Source organism: Peromyscus leucopus, chromosome 2, assembly GCF_004664715.2.
Source record: "Peromyscus leucopus breed LL Stock chromosome 2, UCI_PerLeu_2.1, whole genome shotgun sequence".
Classification (NCBI taxonomy): domain Eukaryota; kingdom Metazoa; phylum Chordata; class Mammalia; order Rodentia; family Cricetidae; genus Peromyscus; species Peromyscus leucopus.
Window position 1 is genome coordinate 84,880,575 of NC_051064.1, and position 21,904 is coordinate 84,902,478.

The 21,904-nt window shown below is 38.6% G+C and overlaps 1 protein-coding gene across 48 annotated transcripts in view; it reads right to left on the reverse strand.

Annotated features, from left to right (window-relative positions):
• Positions 1 to 21,904, reverse strand: part of Ptprd (protein tyrosine phosphatase receptor type D) — a 2,272,674-nt gene that overhangs the window by 1,411,207 nt on the left and 839,563 nt on the right. For all 48 annotated transcript variants that reach the window (XM_037203364.1, XM_037203377.1, XM_037203376.1 and 45 more), the window contains one exon: positions 19,919 to 19,960. The gene's annotated coding sequence lies outside the window, so the exon portion shown is untranslated. The remainder of the gene's footprint in view (positions 1 to 19,918; positions 19,961 to 21,904) is intronic.

Below are 21,904 nucleotides of genomic sequence, written 5' to 3' on the forward strand. Positions count from 1 at the left end.
TACCTTCCATGAACCTCAGATGTCACTATTAAATTGATCAAACACAGTTTGTTCTGTTTTCCCAGTCTAAATAGCCTGAAGTCTCATGCTTTTTCTTTTTCTTTTTTTCCTTTGGTAGTGCCACATAACCCGATACAGCTTGATTGGCTTTTTTGACTTTAGGTGAATTAATCGACCAAACAAAGAGTAGCCTCATTTGTAGTTTGGAAATAATGACGATTTTTTTGTAGATTGGATTGCATTACTCTCATAAAGGTGTAATTGAAGTCCTAAGCTATTTGGGACCCTATTTGGAAATAAGAACTTATACCAAGATGATCAATTAAAATGGGGCTGTACTGAGTGAAAGTAGTATCATACTGAATGAGGGTAGGCTACACTTAAGTAGGGTAGGGGTCACACTGAAGGAGTGTGGTGTCATATTGAAGGAAGGTGTGGTCATACCAAAGGAGGATGGACTCAGCACAATATAACTGCTATTTTTTATAAATTTGATATTATGAAAATAACAGAAACCACAGGAAAGTTAAAGCAGTCATTAGAATGAGGCATCTATAAGCGAGAAAGTCCCACAGATTGCCAGTAAGCCAGCAGTAACTGGAAAGGAGACTTGAGACTCACCTTTAGAGGCACGAGAAAGTGCACACTGCTCAGCTGCTCACACTGAGCCCAAGGATCTCCACTGTATGTCAATACATTGGTGTTCTGTAAGTCTCTCAGTGAGGGACAGTGTGTTACAGTTGCCCTGAGAAACTATATTTACCTCACAAGGTTTCAGTAAAGTGATTTGTAAATTGCCTGACATGAGATCAGTCCTTTATAAGTACCAATATTAATAACAGTGATAGAATATTTTGAAACACAACCTGTTGGCTGTGCTTATAATACAACTTTACTGGTTTTGTTTCTCATTTCTAGCTCTGGAAATTCATATGTTGAAATATCCAGGATGTGAGGCAGTATGGGACAAATTACAAAATGAGATAAATCTCAGACAAGTCAGTGTCTACTATCTGTGTGACTCTCCTGCAGATGGTTTGGCAGAGGAGGAGGTTGGAATAGTCAGCTAAATTGAAATTTGGGGATTATCTATGAATTTAAAGTATCCATGCCATTTTGGCCCCTATTAGCACAGATAATTGAGAGGAGAATCTTGCCAGTTATGCTTTCTGTAAGGCTTAATGCAGGCTTCAATATTTAAGTAACTCATTAGTAGTCTTAACTGGTACCATGGACCAACATTAAGGGACGTAAGAGATAGCTTTGACCTTCATTTTAGAGATGAGCAAATTGAGGCCTATAGAGGTTACAACGAACTCAAGGTTATACAGTTTATGTTGGAAAATCTGACACTAAATTCTTTTTAGCCTAATTTTCTGCAAGTACCAAGCAGGCCGGCCAGGATGCGGTGTTACTTTCAGAATTCAGTGAAGCCTTCTCAGTTCGCAGACCCACACCTTTGCACTTCAAATCCAAGAGCAAAGTTAGTAGGAACGAAGGTCTGAGAGAAAATGTTACCATTACTAAACATTTCAATAAAGACATCTCAAGAGCTTGCATTTGGGGAAGGGGGCAGCAGTGGAAAAGAGGCGATTATTTTTGCACTCAAATTATTAGCTGTATAACACATTTAGAAAAATCCTTTTACACTGTTTATAAGTTCCATTAAGTGTGACCTGGAAGAACCTTTCTAGAACAAGTCATCAAAGCCCTAGATGAGCTTGGCAATGAGGGTCCTCTCAAATTGAATTCATTTGCATGGTATTTAAAGCCATGGGACACTCTGGCCAGCAAGGTCACTGGGGTGGCTGAACTCTGGCATCACACATGATTTTTTTGCAAACAGAGAGTGTTCTCATCGCCCACTTAACAGCTGACCCCACTTATATCAAAGCCGGCAGCCTCCTTCACCTCTGGGTGCTCAGCGCTAAGTAAGCCCTGTGGGAAGAAATATTAGACTTTTAATACAACAAAGTTTGTTTCATTCCATTTGCTTCCTACACTTTCGTTGGTTTTGTAAAGGACATTTCCATGTTGCCTGCCTTAAGGACATCCCTACTGTAATTGAGGGCCCAACTTCAAATTTATCGGGAAAGAGTCATTCAGGTTCATTTTGTGGCTCCATAGCCTGGAACCAAATCTTTTTAAAAGACACTCAATAACACCAGTGCAGGGACCCCTCTGGACAACATATCAATTTGTATTATGAAGTGAATTATGGCTGCACCCACTAGAGCTGTTATAGTTAAATGTCTGTCAGTGTTTCCATTAGTTTCTGAGGGGTTGCTACTCGGTTGCAAAAACACCCTTTAGGCTGAACCATACCAGGCCAATCTTGGAGATGACTGTTCCCTTTCTGTAGTTTTAGTATTTTAAAATGTTAGCTGCCATTGTATTTGCCTGCATACATTTCTAAATAAAAGTTTAAGTCTTGAAGTCAGTGAATTCTCAGAGTGATGGTAGATTTAGTGATGGGTGCTCACAGGATTTAAGGTCACAGGTTTAGATGACATCCAACCTTTACCTTAGAGGTAACCAAGACTTTGAAAATAATGGTCCAGTCATAGGCATTTGTATCCTTCATGGGAGAGAAACTTGGAACTCCTTTGTGCATGTTTCTATCTGTACTTTGAATTCATGTAATTTATGCTCGTCACTCAAAAACAAATCTTGCTCAAATCTCCTGTTTTCTGACATGACTCACTGAATTTCTGCAAATAGGTTCCAGGGACTCAGGTTGTCTTCCCATGGACTTGCTTTCCATACAACTCCAACACAGAATTGTTGTAGTATACATTTGGTTATGTCTTTCTGTTTCTTTACTATACTACAGAAATTGAGGACAATAATTATGTACTATTTAGTAACACAGTGGTAGATGTATTACACGAGCTCAGTAGATATCTATTACATACATGAATGGATGAATGGAATAAATAAGAATTATGAAATAAGAATACTGAAAAGAGGTTGGAGGAACAAGAAAAGTCTTTTTTTTTTTTTTTGAAAAACACAGAATCCATGGAGGTATGGTGGCACTTGCTTGAATCCCAGCAGCATAAAAAGAGAGGAAGACAGATCTCTGTGAGTTTGAAGCCATCCTGGTCTACATAACAAATTCCAGGCTAGCCTAAATCACATAGTGACATCTCACCTCAAAAGAGAGAGAGAGAGAGAGAGAGAGAGAGAGAGAGAGAGAGAGAGAAGAGAGAGAGAGAGAGAGAGAGAAAGGGGGGAATTCCTGTAACATGATTATACATTCTAGTTTTCAACCATCTAGTTTTCTAATATGTTGTATATCCTACAATAAATTTCACAGCAGATTTGATAACTTGTAAAGTCTTACAGGATGAGATAAAAGAGGAAGAATAAATATAGTCTCTGATTATAGTTCAGAAAATTACTGATTAGAGAGCTAGGTGACAAAGTGTTTGTGCTGACTGACATACTGACTCTGTGACCCTCTTCAAGCCACTTAATGTTCAGTGATTCAATCTCTCTGCAAATAGTGATAAGTAGTATCAGTTCCTGTGTGCTTCTCAGTAATGTTTGGAGAGAAATCAGTTAGAAGGTCAAAGAGGTATTTACAGAGACAAACCTAAACTATGTTCTATATAATTAAACATTACAGTGTTATTGCCCGCTATACTCTGAATAATTATTTACTGCTTGCAGGTCTATTTGTGAAAAACTATATTAATATCATGAAAAATAAATGGCACATTTAATTCATCATGTTATGAGCATTTAGTATCCATTGTATAAATAAAAGAAATGAAACAAAGTTTGTTCAATCATTCTGCATCTGGCAGTTGAGGGTGGTCCCTATGGTGAGTATGATGTGTTGAATTAAAATTCCTGGGAAGAAGCTATGTCTACAGAGACCGCCTGATGAAAACTGCAGTGATGTGCAAAAGTTGGAATGTTGCAGGTCCAGAGGATAATTAGCTTTATCTTGGGCTAGATTTAGCCCCTTGAATAGCTATCCCTTGCCCACCTCTGGGGGCAGCTAACATTCTATGACTAATAGATAAAAAAAAAAAAAAAAAAAAAAAAAAAAAAAAAAAAACTTCTGAAATCTATTAATTTAGCAGACTACTAACTTTCACCAAACCAAAAAGCTGAGAATGTCATGAGATAGCTTCTTGGGCCTGTAGAAAATATTCTCCCAGTTGCTGTAGCTCTCTTTCTGATGTACCCACCAATGAACTCTAAACTTGCCTTGATTTATGATTCATGATTCTCTTTGTTCTGTAAGACTGTAAAGCTACATGAAATTGCTTCCACATTGGAATGGAACATGGAATCTTGGGTAAACTAAATATGTATTCACCCAAAATGGTTCCAGAGTAAACGATCTCTTACTCTCTTTGACATGAGAGCTCTGTTATTTGCACTGACCATGAATACACTGCCATGGCCCACCTGAATCATAGAACACATTTTCAAGAAAAGATACTAACATGTGAAATTGGAAGAAACTGGTTGGAAGAAATATGTTTTTCATAATTGAAATTATGTATAACAGGCATTAAGGACTCTGACACGTCCAGTGTCTCTCTATCAGCTATCTGCTGTGGGACGGTCTATATGTCAAATTGCTCTGATTGGTCAATAAATAAAACACTGGTTGGCCAGTGGCCAGGCAGGAAGTAGGTGGGACAAGAAGAGAGGAGAATTCTGGGAAGCAGAAGGCTGAGGCAGAGACACCGCCAGCCACCGCCATGACCAGCAGAATGTGAAGATGCCGGTAAGCCACCAGCCACGTGGCAAGGTATAGATTTATGGAAATGGATTAATTTAAGCTATAAGAACAGTTAGCAAGAAGCCTGCCACGGCCATACAGTTTGTATGCAATATAAGTCTCTGTGTTTACTTGGTTGGGTCTGAGTGGCTGTGGGACTGGCGGGTGACAAAGATTTGTCCTGACTGTGGGCAAGGCAGGAAAACTCTAGCTACAGCTATCTACTGCAATGTAACCAGAAAAAAAAAATGTGGTGTTACAAATTCCATTATGGATTTAATGACTAAAAATTTATGGGAGATGTCTTAAGGGATGAGAATAATTCAGTTCTAAACAAGACCATCAGATATTTCTATGAAAACTCAAGCATGAATAGAACTGTACAACTTTGCAGGCTGAGCCAGGGCAAAACTGCAAAAGACTAAGAGCCATGAACTTACTACCCAGTGTACCTAGCATAAGGTCTCAGGTTTAAAGTCAAACAAGACACTAAGGCAAAATATTCTTTTGAGTAAGATATCAGCAATGTCAGGTTCATGAGGCTAAATATAGTTTCACTGTGTTGAAAGAGAAGGGGATATCTTTTTTTTTTTTTTTTTTTTTTTTTTTTGGTTTTTTTGAGACAGGGTTTCTCTGTGTAACTTTGCACCTTTCCTGGAGCTCACTTGGTAGACCAGGCTGGCCTCGAACTCACAGAGATCCACCTGGCTCTGCCTCCCGAGTGCTGGGCGTGCGCCACCACCGCCCGGCAAAGGGGATGTCTTACACTATATGGTTAAATAGTCCAAAGTACAGGCTTACAATGGGTTGTTCTGATTCCTGGGCAACAGAGGAACAGGCAGAGGCTCCACCCTTCAGCTAATGTTTTTTGAGCAGACAAGATGTGCCACTGTATCCCCCATTGCCTGTAGCCAGGCTTACAGACTCTTAATGGGTACCTGACACTTCCTTATGGCATGTGTAAAGGATGAGAAAGTGCCTGCTTGAGTGTCTACCAGGCCAGAATTACACCAAAGTGTGTATACTTTTCCTCTCTTTTTAACACAAGTGAGTATGTTACATTTGGTAAAATGAGTATAAGAATGAGAAATGGATCATTATTGTTTTAAGGAAGAAAAGAAATCTTGGGGAAATTGAGGCAGATTCAACTAAAAGGTTCTGAGAAAGGTATTAACAGCTGGAATTTGCTGAGTGTCACACCAGTTCAAAAGTCATTTGTATCTTCAGGGGAATTAATGTAGAGCTGTTTTGTTCTTCCTTTCCTTATTTTACTTTTTTGGACAAATAATCAACTTGCTTTTTTATTCCTGAAATTATGAAGAAAAGCTGAATAAAAAAATTCTAAATCTAATAATGGAATACTGTTGTACTGTTTCTCTCTTGTCAATGAAAACAACTTCTTTGTTTTGCTTAGGCTATAAGTCAGCAGCTAATCATATGGAGACTTCAAGAATTATTTAAAAAAATAGAGAAGCAAATGAAAACCCCTAGGGTCTCACTCAGCATCACAATTACTGATCCCATTTTAATAGAAGCTTTTGTAGAGCTATATGCTCACTATAGAATGTGGTCCTTTTTATATATTTATACCTACAATTAAATTTACATATGCTTACATAAATAATTATGAAAACGCACTTAAAATTTTTGTGTTATGTTTTTACATTTTGTTATTTGCTTGCCCATGACAATGACACTTTTTTTAAATCTTGAATCCCTAAGGTAGCACCTGGAAAGCCATCAGACCTCTGAAACAGCCGCTCATGACTGACTGCCATGTAGCTCCTCTACTCTCACCTGGAAGAAGTATATCTCCCTCATAGTACCTAAACTGCTTGGTTTTGGACCACAGATACATGGGATCATATTTCCTTTACTCAACATCCATCTATTCTGAATTTTAATGCCAATAAGTCACTCTACCCAAAATCATTACACCTATAGAAACTCAGATAAACTTGGTTCTGGCTGTGAGATTTTTGGTGTTGCAGAGAAACATATGAAGTTCCTTAGAACACAAGTAAGCCAAAGTCCACAGGCTCTCTCATTTTGTTTCCCATTTCCTGATAAGGAATTTTTAGAACTCTGATTCCTTCTTATGTCTAGAAGGACCAAATAAATTTAAACATCTTACCATAGTTACTTAAGACTTACACTGCTCCTGAATCTCACAAGCAACTTTAAAAGTCAGCCACTGACTTTGAGTGTCAGTGAGGGTAGGGACAACATCCCAATAATGTACTCAGAAGCAGTCTGACACATGGGAAGGAATTAACAGCATTGAGTGTAGAATGTTTCTATTGCATGGTGAAAGTATATTGAAACTAAGTAGAAGATAAGAATATCTATTAATCTATTCACCATCTATCTATTTATATATAATATAATATGATATGATAGAGATGCATAGATAGATGATATATATATAGATAGATACATAGATAGATAATATATATATATAGATAGATATAGATACATAGATACACATATATACATAGATAGAATGTATACACTCCACTTAATTTTGTTCTGAAGATTGTCAATTCTACAGTGAGTAGATTTGATATCAGTAAAGAAAAAAAATGGAATTAAACCTAGTTGATTCTAGATCCCATATTTTTAAACCTGTCATGTAGTTATACTGATTCCATATTTTTCAAGATTCAGTACTACTATAGTATTACTACAGAATTCTTAAGTACTTTTGTATTAGATTTATTAAGTAATATTTCTCATGCCCTATTTTATATGGAATCATTTAAACTGGTGAGTGTCTAGAAGAATATGTTTCATAAAAGATCTTTAAGGAACTAACAAGCAAAAGGACATTTCTTACAAAATCATCTAACTTAGATGGTATACTCAGTGTGTCAACAAGCCACCAAAACAATTCAAGCTGCAGTGATATTTTATTGGTGCTGAAATGTGCTGGTATATTATTTGTGCTTTAACAAATAAAGCTTGCCTGGAAATCTGAGGAAAAAGTCAGCCACAACACAGAAGTCATGCAGTGTTAGTATATGCCTTTAATCCTATCACTTGGCAGGCAGGATTTCTGTAAGTTCAAGGCCACAGTGGAAACAGAGCCAGGAGTGGTGGCATACGCCTTAAATTCCAAAACTAGTTAACCATGGAGGTCAGGAGGTCTGTACAGATAGATAGGAAGTAACAGAGCTGGGTATGGATATGAAGTGATGTAGCTGAATGGTGAGAGCAAATCAGATGGCAGAATAGCAAGGCATATAGGCATGGGTAAACAGGAAGACAGGCATTTGGAAGCTGCAGAGTTAGTTGGTGAGGTAATGTTGGCTGGTGGCTTTCCCTATTTCCCTAATCTCTCTAAGGCTTTCACCCCTATATTTGGCTCCGTGTTTTTTCTTTAATAAGACCATTTAGAAATTCATCTACATCAAGTGCCACAGTAAAGATGGGCATTGTTTACTTACATTTCTTTCATGAAAATTTCCTTAGCAATTTCACAAATGAGAATAAACAAATTGACAAAGGAAACTTTATCTTCCATTGTATATATGAAACAATATAATATTTACTCCTCCTTTGAATTTGTGCAAATGGAAATTCTGCTGCTCACACATTAAACTATTTAGGTTTCATAATAAAAACCAAGTGGTAAGAGAGTGTCCTTTTGGCATCCACAGCTATAGCAGCAGTTTCTAGACTTAAAATAGCTAATAGAGGCATGAAATATATCTGGAAATACAGACTTTTTAGTGCAAATTTTATGGCTTCATCTTTCATTCAATTGTCTTTGTAGCACAAAAGACAATAATTCCAGAAAGAGTCAAAGTTGAGAATTCAGAGCATAATTTATTATAAAACCATTACCTCCTCCTTGGTCAAAAGCAGATTATTGGATAAACTCCTCCTTCCATATCTAAAGCTGGTTACTGTAACTTCATAGAAAGAATATGGGTTTGAAGTCAATCACACATTCTCCTGGTATGTATTTGCTACTGTGCTTTATGACCCAGTTTCCCCATTCAACTCGAAACCTTGCCCTCCATCATAATTTTCTGAAGAGTACATAAAATAAAAATGTTATAACATGTCATTCCATAAATACATTGTCCAACCTGCTGCCTGTAACCACAATTCTGTCCTTCTGTCCTTCTAGTCCAAGGCTGTGTCTGTTACCCAGCCTCCTTCCTTTTTGCACAGTTTAGAGCCTGTTTGGAATCACTTCTTGGACACTCATACTTAATTTCTCCAAAATATGATGTTTGTAAGTTATGATTCTAAGTAACTCGGCAGTGCTTATGTTTGGATAGAGTCTACTTTGGAGTTTGTGGGTAAGCCTCTAGCACTGCTGGGAAATGTTCCAATTTACCCACTAGATATATCCCTTGTGGTGCCTAATGCCTTAGCCTGTGTTTTAACTACACAGTGTTTACCTCAAGAGAAACTGTGCATCTCGTTCCAAATAATGGCTATACTATTCTCATACCCACTCATCACTTCCTGAGAAGACAACAGGCATTATTGCATCAATCTTACTTCTATTCAATTACTTTCTATGGAGTAATGCTTATATTTTTTTGTTTGTTTGATGCATTTATTTTATTGAAAGAAATATGTAAACATGTAGCTTCATTCACGAAGTGTGTTCTGCAGTTTCCTGAGACATACTGATATGGGATGAGATGTGTAGTCAAAGACAAGCCTTAGTCAGAACTACTATGCCATGGACCTGTGACTTAATGAATCCTCCAGATGTGCTCTTCATGCAAGACCACTCAAACCATGCCTGTGAGAGAGGTTCCTTGCAGCAAACTACATCTGACACAGAGAGTCAGAGTCAGAGAAGCAGCAACAAATACTCACTACCCTAGGTACATAGACACCTGCCAAAAGGAATTAGTGGAATGTTGATGTTCCCATATTATGCCTTACCCAGTCGTAGACAGATGCCACAGGAAAGGAGAAGGATGTGAAAAAGCAATCTTCCCCAATTCTGCTCCACCACAACCCTTACACACTCTTCCCCATCACACTTGCCTTCATATACCTAGAGCAACCAAGACACTAACTCTTGTAGGACGAATCATCCCTAACGTGCTTGAGGGCCAGACAGCCCAAACAAGTAACAAAGATACTTTCTGAGAGCCAGCCTGGGTCTGACTGATGGTCTTAGCAACAGCAGCTGAAACATGATCTGGAGATGACCTGGACCAATGAGAGGCAGCCATGTCACACCAGCTGATGCATATTCATCAGACCTCCCCCCAGGGTAGGGTGGAGGGTATATAAGGCTTGCCTCTTCCTGAATAAACTGAGGTCCTTGTTTTGATATTGCCCGGAGTCTGTGTGGTTTGACTCTGCGCCTACTTGGCCCCCAACCCCAAAGGGAGCAACGGCAAGGACCCTGCTACAAACTCTAGCCTATATCCCACGGGGGACACTCTCTACATTAAGTATAACCATCATTTCTAAATAAAAATATAACAATTTAGAAACATTTAAGTGATTTAAGAGCTATATAATTTCAAGTGGGATTAAGGTACCAAAGATATGACTAGGAAGGAAGGAAACTGATTTGTCATAGTGTGCTGTTCAAGTAAAAACAAAGTGTAACGTATATTTTATGGTTTCAATATTTGAACTCTCTAACCAAATATTTTGATGATCTTCAGAGGAAAAATAATTTTGAAACCAACCCATTCTTCTGTTTGTGTGTATCTTTTGTCAGTCTTGACGATCATGTCTCTTACTCCTATTTTAGGTGTTTTACTCCTAGCCCAATTTCCTGTGGTGCTGTAGTAAGAGGTACCTAGTCTAGGCTGGATTTCAGCCAGTGGGAGTGATATTGGCTGCCAACTAGAGCACTTTACAGTTGATGAATATGCACCAGCTGAATCAAGCTCTGCTCCTCTTCTCTGCTTTTGTAGATTTTGGCTCCCCTCTAGGCACTCCCACAACTCAGAAATCACAGCACTGATAGAAGTAAACATTTGAGGAGTTGCACAGTCATATTTGAATAGAATGGCAGAAGTCATAAAGCCAGCACAACTGCTTGACAAAGATCCAGCAAAGCTGAGCCACATGGTGGCTGCCTTGTCACCTTTGGTTTTCATCTCCACCGGTTATATACTTGGGACACTTTTAATATTTGTACAATTTGGGGATGTTGGGTTGATGGAAAATTCCTCATGAATCATGCCTTCTCCCAAGAATGCTGCTTCTAAGCTTACCCAGGAAAGTCCTAAACATACTATCCCACACACACACTTTGAGGGAGATATCCTTATCTACTTGAAGGTCTTCCTTATGCCTTGGAGGTTGTGACACATAAAGAAGCCAGAGGTCTCTTCATGAGGCTATGAGACATTCTTGAAACATCTGTCCCTGTACTTACACTGCAACAAGATATTCAAAACAAAGTAAAATTAAAAAGGTCAACAAGATTCAGTGGGCTAGAGGAATTGTCTGCAGTTGAGATCACAAGGCTCTTCCCACTGTATACTCAGACAATTACGTAGCACACAACTGCCCTACACAAAGACATATTGATGAGCAAAGTGTGGAGTGGAAAGATGATAAAAGTATGAGGTGTCAGGACCTCCCTCTCTTAGAAGTTAGCTTATGTAAAGCCACTACAATGTCATATGACCAAGGAACAACAGAATGCCAGGATTAGACATATAGACAAATTCTATAAGGATATAAATGTGAACATTGATTGTGTTGTGCCAGAATTTGAATAATAACTACAGCAGCTTTAGACTGAGGATTTTTCCTGGGCACTCTGACCACTGAGACTTAATAATACACTGCTTGAGACATGGCAAAGTGCCCAGGGTGGTTGAAGATTTTGTTTTGGTCTAATGTCCTTGAAGTAACCAAAGCAACCAGCCTGAGCACAGGCTGTCATATGCCTCTAGATTCTCAAAAATTGGGTTATGGAGTTTATGAGTAAGAATGATAACTCTGTTTATTAATGATGTCAAACCTTGAGGGAAAATGATTGGAGATGATAACTCTGTTCTGTCATAGTTTATTAATGATGACTAAAAGATGAGCAAAAGGAAGTGAAACACATGTCCAAAAACCAAAATGATATGATCTATGTTTTGGAACATCATGAATGTATCCCTGCTAACTAATTCTGTATAAATAAAGAAACACTCAGGCTGCTAGTCAGTCAGGCTGCAAGATTCTCCCAACCACCATGGCCTGGCTCACTTCCTTTTCCCTCTGACTCCTTACACCCTCTGCAGGATGACTCCCGGCAGAGGTGTCTTAGAGTCCCTGCTTCCTTGAATGAACTTCTGTGCTCTACAGCTGGTTAGCTTTAAACCATGAGTGTACACTCAGGCTATGCTTTAAAACTCAGAGAAGTAGGTATTGGCAACTGGCAATGTTTTCCTGAGTGACTACTATGGTGATATTTTATTTGTACTGATATGTGATTTTATTTGTATGTTAATAAATAAAGTTGTCTGGGGGTCAGAGCTATTAGCAAGCCATAGCGAAAGCTGGGCAGTGGTGGCACATGCCTTTAATCCCAGCACTTGGTAGGCAGAGCTAGGTAGATCTCTGTGTGTTCAAGAATACATCCATCATTGGAGATACATGCCTTTAATCTCAATACCAACCACAGAATATCTGGAGGTCTGTATAGACAGGCAGTGATGAGGCAGTCATGTGGTTGGGTTTACAACCATTGAGAATGCATAACAGAAAGTCTTTATAAAGACAGACACACAGGAAGTCTCTTTCGGAGAGGTAGGACCACCGCAAGAAGAAGGGTAAGGTTTTTAGCTCTTAGCTATTGTTCTGACCTCTTGGCTTTTATCTCTGTATTGGCTCTGTGTTTCTTATTGAATAAGACGGTTACTTCTACAGACTACTGTCAGTGGGGTTCCCCTATTAAAAAGTCTGCTTCTTGAGTTCCAGATGCCCCAACACTTTTCTCTCTTCCAGCCTATTGTACATTTGTTCATGTTAAGCTCCCCCTACCAAGTAATACTTTCTGCTGTACTCAAGAGTGAATACTTCCTAGCCCCAGATGTCCCAGAGAAGTGCAATCTTTCTTCATGAACTTAATTTTCTTTCAGTCCTTAAGGGAAGAACTACTTCTGTAGTTTCTAGGTATTCTCGTGATTAGCCTGAGTTATGGTTTACAGTTATACAAATACTCCTGCCTATTTCTGTAGTATAGACCAAACACACACACACACACACACACACACACACACACACACACACACTTGCTTTTCTCATGAAAAGTTGTACATTTTAATACTATTTATTATTTATTATCTATTTAAGTTAGAAAATATAACTTTAACCTTCTAGAAATTTTCAGAGAAGCATTATTTCTACAGGTAAAACCTGGAATTGGATGCTCTTTAATGGGCAAACTGTACCTAACACACTCAGTAGAACTGCTCAACAAAAGTGAATGAGCAACTAAAATTGCTGACACATTCAGCAAATGAGAAAAATATCCAAAAACTTACATTGAGAAAAAAAAAAGCAATTCTGAAAGATCTCTTTATATATCATTTTTGTTATTTTTAATTAAGGAATTTTTTGTTCATTCCCCATACCAACCACAGATCCCACCCCATCCCTCATTAGTGTATAATTATCTCAATAAAAATTGAACTACATTCAAAAGTAAAAATAGATCTGTTGTGGGATGTTCTGTATGTCCTGTGGGAGCCCATTCTTGTGTTCTTCGTGGCTTTACCCAGCAGGTCCGCATAGAGGATGAATAGGACCATGGGCCTGAGTGCAGGTGTCTGAGATGGTCTATACTTGGCTGTGCTGTGGGATGGTCTGTATGTCAAATTGCTCTGATTGGTCAATAAATAAAACACTGACTGGCCAGTGGCTAGGCGGGAAGTATAGGTGGGACTACCAGAGAGGAGAAAAGAAAGAACAGGAAGGCAGAAGGAGTCACTGCCAGCCGCCACCCTGACAAGCAGCATGAAAAGATGCCGGTAAGCCACGAGCCATATGGCAGGTTATAGATTCATGGAAATGGATTAATTTAAGATATAAGAACAGTTAGCAAGAAGCCTGCCACGGCCATACATTTTGTAAGCAAAATAAGTCTCTGTGTTTACTTGGTTGGGTCTGAGTGACTGTGGGACTGGTGGGTGACAAAGATTTGTCCTGACTGTGGGCAAGGCAGGAAACCTCTAGCTACATAGATCTCTGCATCTGCCTCCATCAGTCACTGGACAAAGGCTATATGATGACAGGTTATTTGTTAGACCAGTCAACAGGCCGAGCTCCAGGAATCCAATTGATCAGAGAGAGGAGGGATTCTGCAGGCAGAGGACATTGAGATCATGATGGGAAGACATGCAGAGATGACTGGCCACACTAGTGGAAGCCCATGAACTGTGTACCAGTGGCTGTGGAGCCCGCAAGGGACTGGACTAGGCCCTCTGGATATGGAAAATGGTTGTTTAGCTCGAAATATTTGGGGGCACCCAGGCAGGGGGATCAGGATCTGTCCCTGGTGCATGGGCAGGCTTCTGGGAATCCAAGGCCTGTGGTGTGACGCCTTGCTCAGTCTTGATGCAGTGGGAAGGGCCTTGGACCTGCCTAGGCTCAGTGTGCCAGACTCTGCTGACTCCCCATGAGAGACCTTGATTTGGGGGATGTGGGGATGCAGGGTGTCTTGGGAGAGAGGGCTGGGGTGGGAGGAGGGCGGAGGTGGGATCTATGGGTGGTATGTGGAATGAGTAGAAAATTTCTTAATGAAGAAAAATTTTAAAAAAGGTTACTGTTGATCCCCCAAATTGACTTCCTTATTTACCTAGTATTTTCACATAAACTGAATAGAATTTGTTACCTAAGATAACAACTGGGATTCATTCCACATCCTTCCCATTCCTCTGTTTCTATCATGCTAAATTTAGGGTTTTTGTAATCATCTGACTGGTACAATAGTCTGGACTACTAATGGTTTAAACAGTGTATCAAAAACTAGCAAGAGTTTCCACACGTGAGAAATCTGAGACGTCTAAGACAAGGGATATCAGCATATTCCTAAAGCGGTATGGCAAGGGCCCCACTCCCAAAGCTGTAGAAATACCTTCCTTCATAGCCTTTAGGGTGGACCTGCTTCAAGACTTTGTGTGGAGGTCACGTGGCCTGTTGAGACTGAGACAGTGTCATTCTCACTCTTTTGAGTCCAGTGGAAGAAAAGGAAGGGAGATTGCATGAGCAAGGGGGAATCAAGATTATGATGTCCCCATAATCGACAGAGACAACTGAGTCGAGCCAATAGGAACTGAGGAACTTTAGACCAACAGCTGTGCAACCTGCACAGGACAGGACTAGACCCTATTCATATGGGAGACAGTTGTGTAGCTTGGTTTGTTTAAGGGGTCCCTAGCAGTGTGATCAGGATCTGTCCCTGGTGCATGAGCTGGCTTTCTGGATCCCATTACCTATGGTTGGACACCTTGCTCACCCTTGATAAAGCGGGGAGGAACTTGGACTTGCCTCAACTGAATGTACCAGGCTTTTCTGTCCCCCCATGAGAGGACTTACCCTTTTGGGGGAGGGAATGGGAGATGGGTCAGTGAGGAAGGTGTGGGGGAAGGTGAGGAGGGATGAGAGGGGGATCTGTGGTTGGTATGTAAAATGAATAAAAAATAAATAAAAAAGATCAGCGTGTGTGTGTGTGTGTGTGTGTGTGTGTGTGTGTGTGTGTGTGTGGCATCACAGAGTTCTGTTGTCCTATGAAGCCCAAGAAATACAACAGCAAGCTTTCATTTTTTCCACTTCTATACCTTTACTGAAAATGGGCACAATTCCTGCTTTGAAATGATATCTATCATGTTTTGGTACTTTAAAAAAAAACATACTTTCTCATTTCTGTAATATAGGTTTGGCAATATTTTCCCAAATATTTAAGTTTTGGATTTTTTTATGCTTAAAAATTCCTTCTTGACTGATAGAACAAGGTCCTAGAAAGCTCCATATTATTGAAAGCTACTGATAATGCCCTTGGTTGTCCAACACAACTCATTCACAAGACCCTATTGCTGAAGTCATCACATACCGGAGCTGAGGGACATTGAGAAATTAAACGGCATCTGAGCTAGAAGTTTCCTGTCTTTCAGCATTGGGGCGGGGGAGCGCAAAGTTATCAATTGTCCTATCATGCTGTCGACCCTAGGACATATAATGATCATAATAACAACCTGTCTGACAGGTTATGTCCAGTTGGGGCAGTAGTGACAGCGCTACTATGGGAGAAAACAATCACTTTTAGCCCTGAGACCTGCTCCATAGGAGAAAATTCATGCCTGATACTGTAAACCTAGGCAAGAACCAGTAATTAGGGAGGTCATACGCCTCAGCTGAGAACCTACTACTGATTTTTTGCTAAATGGAAATGATGCTAAACTGCCTCCCAAATGTTTATACCCATAGCTTAGTATCACTCTCAGCCTAAACAACGGAGGCTTCTTTTTTCGTTGTGAGCATTGGTTAATTCAGATTTATAATCTTGCAGAGTGTGGAAAGTAAGAGACTGTGGAGTACTTAGCTCTAAATGTGGCATCTATCTTATTCCCTCCAGGGCCTAAAGAACATTATAGAAGGGGAAATAGAAAAATTGGGAGAGACAGAGTTTGGGCAGGATGGCTATGAAACAGTGTCCTCTAGTCTTGACATCACCTTTGTACATATGATCTCAATGTGGCTGTGTTTAAGCACACAAGACCTTCACAAGACTGGTCCTTTCACCATTTGATTATGCACAATGGAAGAATTCAGGTGGCCTTCGCCCTCACTGAAGAATTATAGGTAGTTAGTTAAAAGGTACTGGGAAGGGTGTGTATTAGGTTCTCTAGTGGTATAGTCACTGATAATTTGCCCTTGTTCTAGTAAGCAAACTCTACTCCTGAGAGGATTCATAACAAAACTCATGATATCAAAAATTAAAAAATAAGAAAGGATACCAAGTTAAGAAAGAACTCGTGGAAAGAAAGTTTTCTCTGGAAGAGAGAGCAGGGTAAGAGAGTGCTAGGGAGAGAAGGTTGGAAATGACCAAAATTCAGTAAACACAGGTAGAACATTGTCAGTGAGTTAAAAACAATACAGTCTAGTCTTCAACCCATTTTACTTCTTGAGGATGTAGTAGTGAAGGTCAAGGATACTTTCAAGACTTCACTTAGAAATATCCTCAGCTAAATGTCTGATTGCATTGGTCACAAATTCAATCTTCTATAAAAATACTCGAATACAATTCAGCCAAGACAAGAATGCATTTTCCTCCAGATTCTAAAAAAGCATGCTGAGGCTTCATCAAAGTCACACATATTTCCACAGTGCATCTCTAAGCTGCTCAACCTTCTTCCCACCATTAATTTCCAAGGCCCCTCATGCTTTAGGCAGTATTCACAATAGTGCCTCATCTTGATATCAAAATATGTCTTAGTTCAGGCTGCTGTAATAAAAAGCCATGTACTTGGTGGTAGAAACAACACAAATTTCTTTCTGACTGCTCTGGAGGCTAAACGTCTAAGATCAAAATACAAACAAGATGGATTTCATTCGATGCCTCTTTTCTGGCTTGCAGGTGGCAGAAGCGATCTTTTATTCCCCATATTGGATCCTATCAGAAAGAATTCCATTTTATTTCTTAACTCTGACACCTCCTAAAAGCCCTTTCATAAATATAATTAATCTGGTCATAAGTATTCCAATATATAAATTATAGAGAGACACAACTATGCCCAAACAATGAGCTTTCTATGTTGCTAAACAGACTGCTATTGATTTAGTAACTTAAGTTATCCACATTTATCATCTTGTAGATTCATGAATATAGCCAAGGATGGCTTCTTTGGGTGCTTTGCAAGTCTGAAATCAAGGTGCTACCTTTGCTGCCTCTTATCTGGATTAGTTAGAAATACATCCACTTCCAATTCTACTTCAGTGGCTGGCAGGGTTTATAGCCTTTTTAATTGTAGGACTAAGGGCCAGAGCCATTCTCAGTATGTGGAAACCACCTCAAGGGGTTCCCTAGTTCATTGCTATGTAATTTTGTCCATAGACCTTCTCACTCCCTGTGATAAGTATTAGAAAATTTCATTTTGGCTTACAGTTACTTGCCCAAGGTTTCATACCTAGTAAGTGACAGCCCTATTTCAAACCTAGAAAGATTCCATTATGGAACCATGACTCCCAAAACCACCCTGAAAGCTTCCTTATACTATGACAGCTCCCTAGAACTTATACTAGAAAACATCCTAGTTATCAATTTGTTGTCAGAAAGTCATTCCTGAAACTATCAGGAATGGATAACAATAAATAGTCCTGGCAGGCAGACTGAGCCTGATTGTCATACACAAAACTGGGGCTCTTTGCATTGTGCTATTTGTTCCTTGTCAAATGTCAGTTCCCTAAAGCCTCTGCATGATGGAAATTTGTGCCTGAACCCATTCATTCCTCATCCGGCATTGCTCATCAACTGGAAGATTCACTTTAGATACTACAACGTCACATCAACCTCTACATGGTAACTAAAAATGCATTCTGGGAGTAAAGAATGCTTAAAGTTTAAATTTTATTAAACTAATCACATTTTCATTTATAGAATGCTTCATTATTTATAGAAGAGAAACAGGATGAACACATACACTATGTTTTGAGTCAAATTAAATTACAATAATTCGTACATAATTACATTTCTTTAAATACTGAGTTTACATAAAAATCTTGTCAAGCGTTTAATCATTACTGATAATAATATATAAACATATTTTCTCAAACCTACAAACCAATACCCAGTTTTTTTCTTTCAAAATAAAATTGCTTTTAGACCGGCAGTGGTGGCTCATGCCCTAATCCCAGCACTCGGGAGGCAGAGGCAGGTGGATTTCTGTGAGTTTGAAGCCAGCCCGGGCTACAGAGTGAGTTCCAGAAAAGGCACAAAGCTACACAGAGAAACCATGTGTAGGTTTCTCGAAAAACAAAACAAAACAAAACAAAACTTCCATTTATTGCAGAATACTGTCTCACCAACTCACATCTAGGGTTATAACCCTGATGGGTTGTAATGGACTCTGATGATTTACTGAACCTAGAAACTACTGAAACTATTTGATATTTACCCAGGTCCAGGAAAAACTTCTTCCTCTACCTTGTCCTAGAACTCATGTACATCTGTCCTAGCAAGCTCTAGTTTAAATAAGTGATCTCTTGGTATTTTCTTCAGGGTAAAGTACTGAGCCTTGATAGCTCTTATGTGCAATATTCAGTTTTCAATTTCCATCCCTCCCCACCATTGTTCTCAAGTGCATGCTTGTCTTGTTCTTCACACAGGCTTTCCTCTGCATCCATTCTATGAACCTTCATCTAAATGCAGCTTCTGCAGGCTAGAGGTTAGCATAGTTGCCTCACATTCTGTCTAAACATCTCAGGCCTTTTGACATTGAGACATGGAACTGTCATCTATAAATTTCAAACTGAAAACCATACATTCAAGTTACAAAAAATTGCCATAATGCTTAAACTTTATGATTTGTGTTTGGCCCCATTTCTGTAGATTGTGAGTTGAATTCACCCCGTCTTTGGATCCAGTTACTATATTTCAATCTCCTCGGTGGTTCTGGCTATAATAGTTTGTAAAGCTACGCTAGTTTTCCAGTATGGAAGGGCTGACACCAGTAACTGGCTTTGCACTACTCCTTGCCTCTCTTATAGTGGTTTATGTACCTTTTACTAAACAATCGGCTTGCTCAGTTTCTGGAATATTGCAGTTTTTAAACTGATTGATAGTTTTAACTAATTTGTTCACTGAAAATCTAGATACATTTAAGTACTAATTTAGAGTACATATATTCAATTTCAAATAATATATTACCCAAGTCATTAAAGATATACCTTCTCTGAACCTTGGAACAGTTTCATTGTCATATTGACAGGGCACCCACAGTAACAGCTTGCTAGACTCCGTGAGACTTTGCTAGGGTTTGTGTGGATTAAGACTTTTGGCACCTAGGCAATGGTTTTATCTGACAATTAGACTTCTGATTTTCTCATGCATATATTTTAAAAAATGATAGAGGACATGATATACTATTTTTTATCATATCAGCATCTTTTTAACCATGCACCATTAATATAATTATCAAAAACATTCACTTTGTATACACAGAGAATGTAAATCATACACACCTTCATCCAAGGCACTTTCTGCTATGGTCTCAGGACAGGAACCTGATGAAAGAAAAAAAATCATAAAGATACTCCTCAATACCAAGACATAAAACTAAAACATGGTTTAAACCTTTATCCATGATTACAACGTGTATCTACCTATTTATTATCTAATATCTACTAAAAATATATTATCTTTTGCATTTTTAATTAAAGTTCAATAAGACAAAAGAAGGTGAGCCATCGTATGCTGAACTACGTCTCATTTTGAACCTCTAAGAAACTCTATTCTTTTATGTCTTAAGCCTTTTTTGCCTCAGGAACAAGTGTTGGAGCAGATTCTGATTGACAATTCTGTCAATTTTATGCCAATAATCATACTTCACACTTTTCAAATATGCTATATAATTTATCTTCAGAATACTAGGAAGAAGAAATAGGTCAAACAGATTGAATCATAATAAAAGCCTGACAACATTCGCTCATGAAAAAGTGGCAGTGGAGACCAATTAAAGCTAACTGTGGGTCATTATCATGGTAATAATGCATTCAAGTTTCTCAATGAATCTGGAATAAATGCACAAATAATAGACTTGAATGTGTTGTTTAAATGAACTTGGGCATTTTAGGAAACAAAAGATGAAATAGAACCAAATACCCTCATTTTAATTTTATTATTCTATTACATTTCTAATTTCCAAATATTTTCAAAGACATAATCCATAAAAGCACATATCTAAATCTTAGAATTTTCTTGGCAAATGTGTTGCAACAATTATAAGAACTTTAGTGGAATGTGTAAAGAATAAGAGAAAATCATTATTTTATGCATGTTTTGGTGACTTTTCAGCCTATCAAACCAGATATAATAAATAAATCAATAAATAAAAAAGAAAGAAAGAATAAAAACTTCAGAACACAATATTCTTTGTTATCTGTAACAGTATGCTCAAGTGAAAATTTTACATTGAGTGAGAAATAACAACCATAGAAACAAATAATTTTTTTTCTTTTACATTTGTTTAACAAAACCCTCATAAGACTTTATTCTTAAAGGTACCTACAAGTCAATTGAATTTAAATGGTAAGTTGGGGGATATACATTTTGGTTGCAGGAGTTTCTGACAGTGGGAAGAATCCAAGACAGTGAGCATTCTAGAGTGAGGGAAATGCAATCAAGATAAAGATGCACAAGAGAGTATACACATGTATGTATGCACAGACATGAACATCCACAAGTGCACACATATGCACACACTCCCTTGGGAATTCTTCACAACAGGGGTGATAAGAGGATCAAGAATCATACCATACATACACAGGTATAAACAGAAGAATATTCTAGATCAAATTATTGGCTTCATAGTCAAAACTAGAATGGGATGCTTTCTGGATTTGGATATTTGTTCCAAATATATCAGGCACTTTGAGCTTTATACAATTTATATATCATTCTCTGAAACTCACCTCTCACAGTGAGGTGTTTGTAAATGTTAAATTATTTATCCAAAATAAACTGCTTAGAATAGTTTGTGGGATGCAAGAAGTGACCAAAAGGTGCCATCTCTGAAAAGTTGCAAACTGTTGATAAGCCAAAATAAGTCCCCCCCCCCAATGTTTTGTGACTTAGATTTCTTGATGTGCCTGACTCCCCCCATTTCTCCTCTACTCTTCATTTTCAGTGTGAAATTGCTGTTTGGACTTTTCTTTCTGTGTTGTACAGAATGCCTGAAGAACACAGGCACAGGAGACAAGCTTTCATTTTAGAGAAACTGAAGTTAAAATGGCAGTGCTTTTCACTTATTTTATTTTGCTGGAATGAAGCTTTAAAATGGAACTTAATAGACATAATTCTAGGTTCAGTCTAGGTGTGGTCTGGCATGACTAGAGGCACAGAAAATCTCTTTAAATGACAGAGATACACTTAATATTCCCCAAGGTCAATAAAGACAGGAACCCGAAAGTCTAGTGCCTGTGGCTGTGGGAGTGAGGAAGCAGGACTGT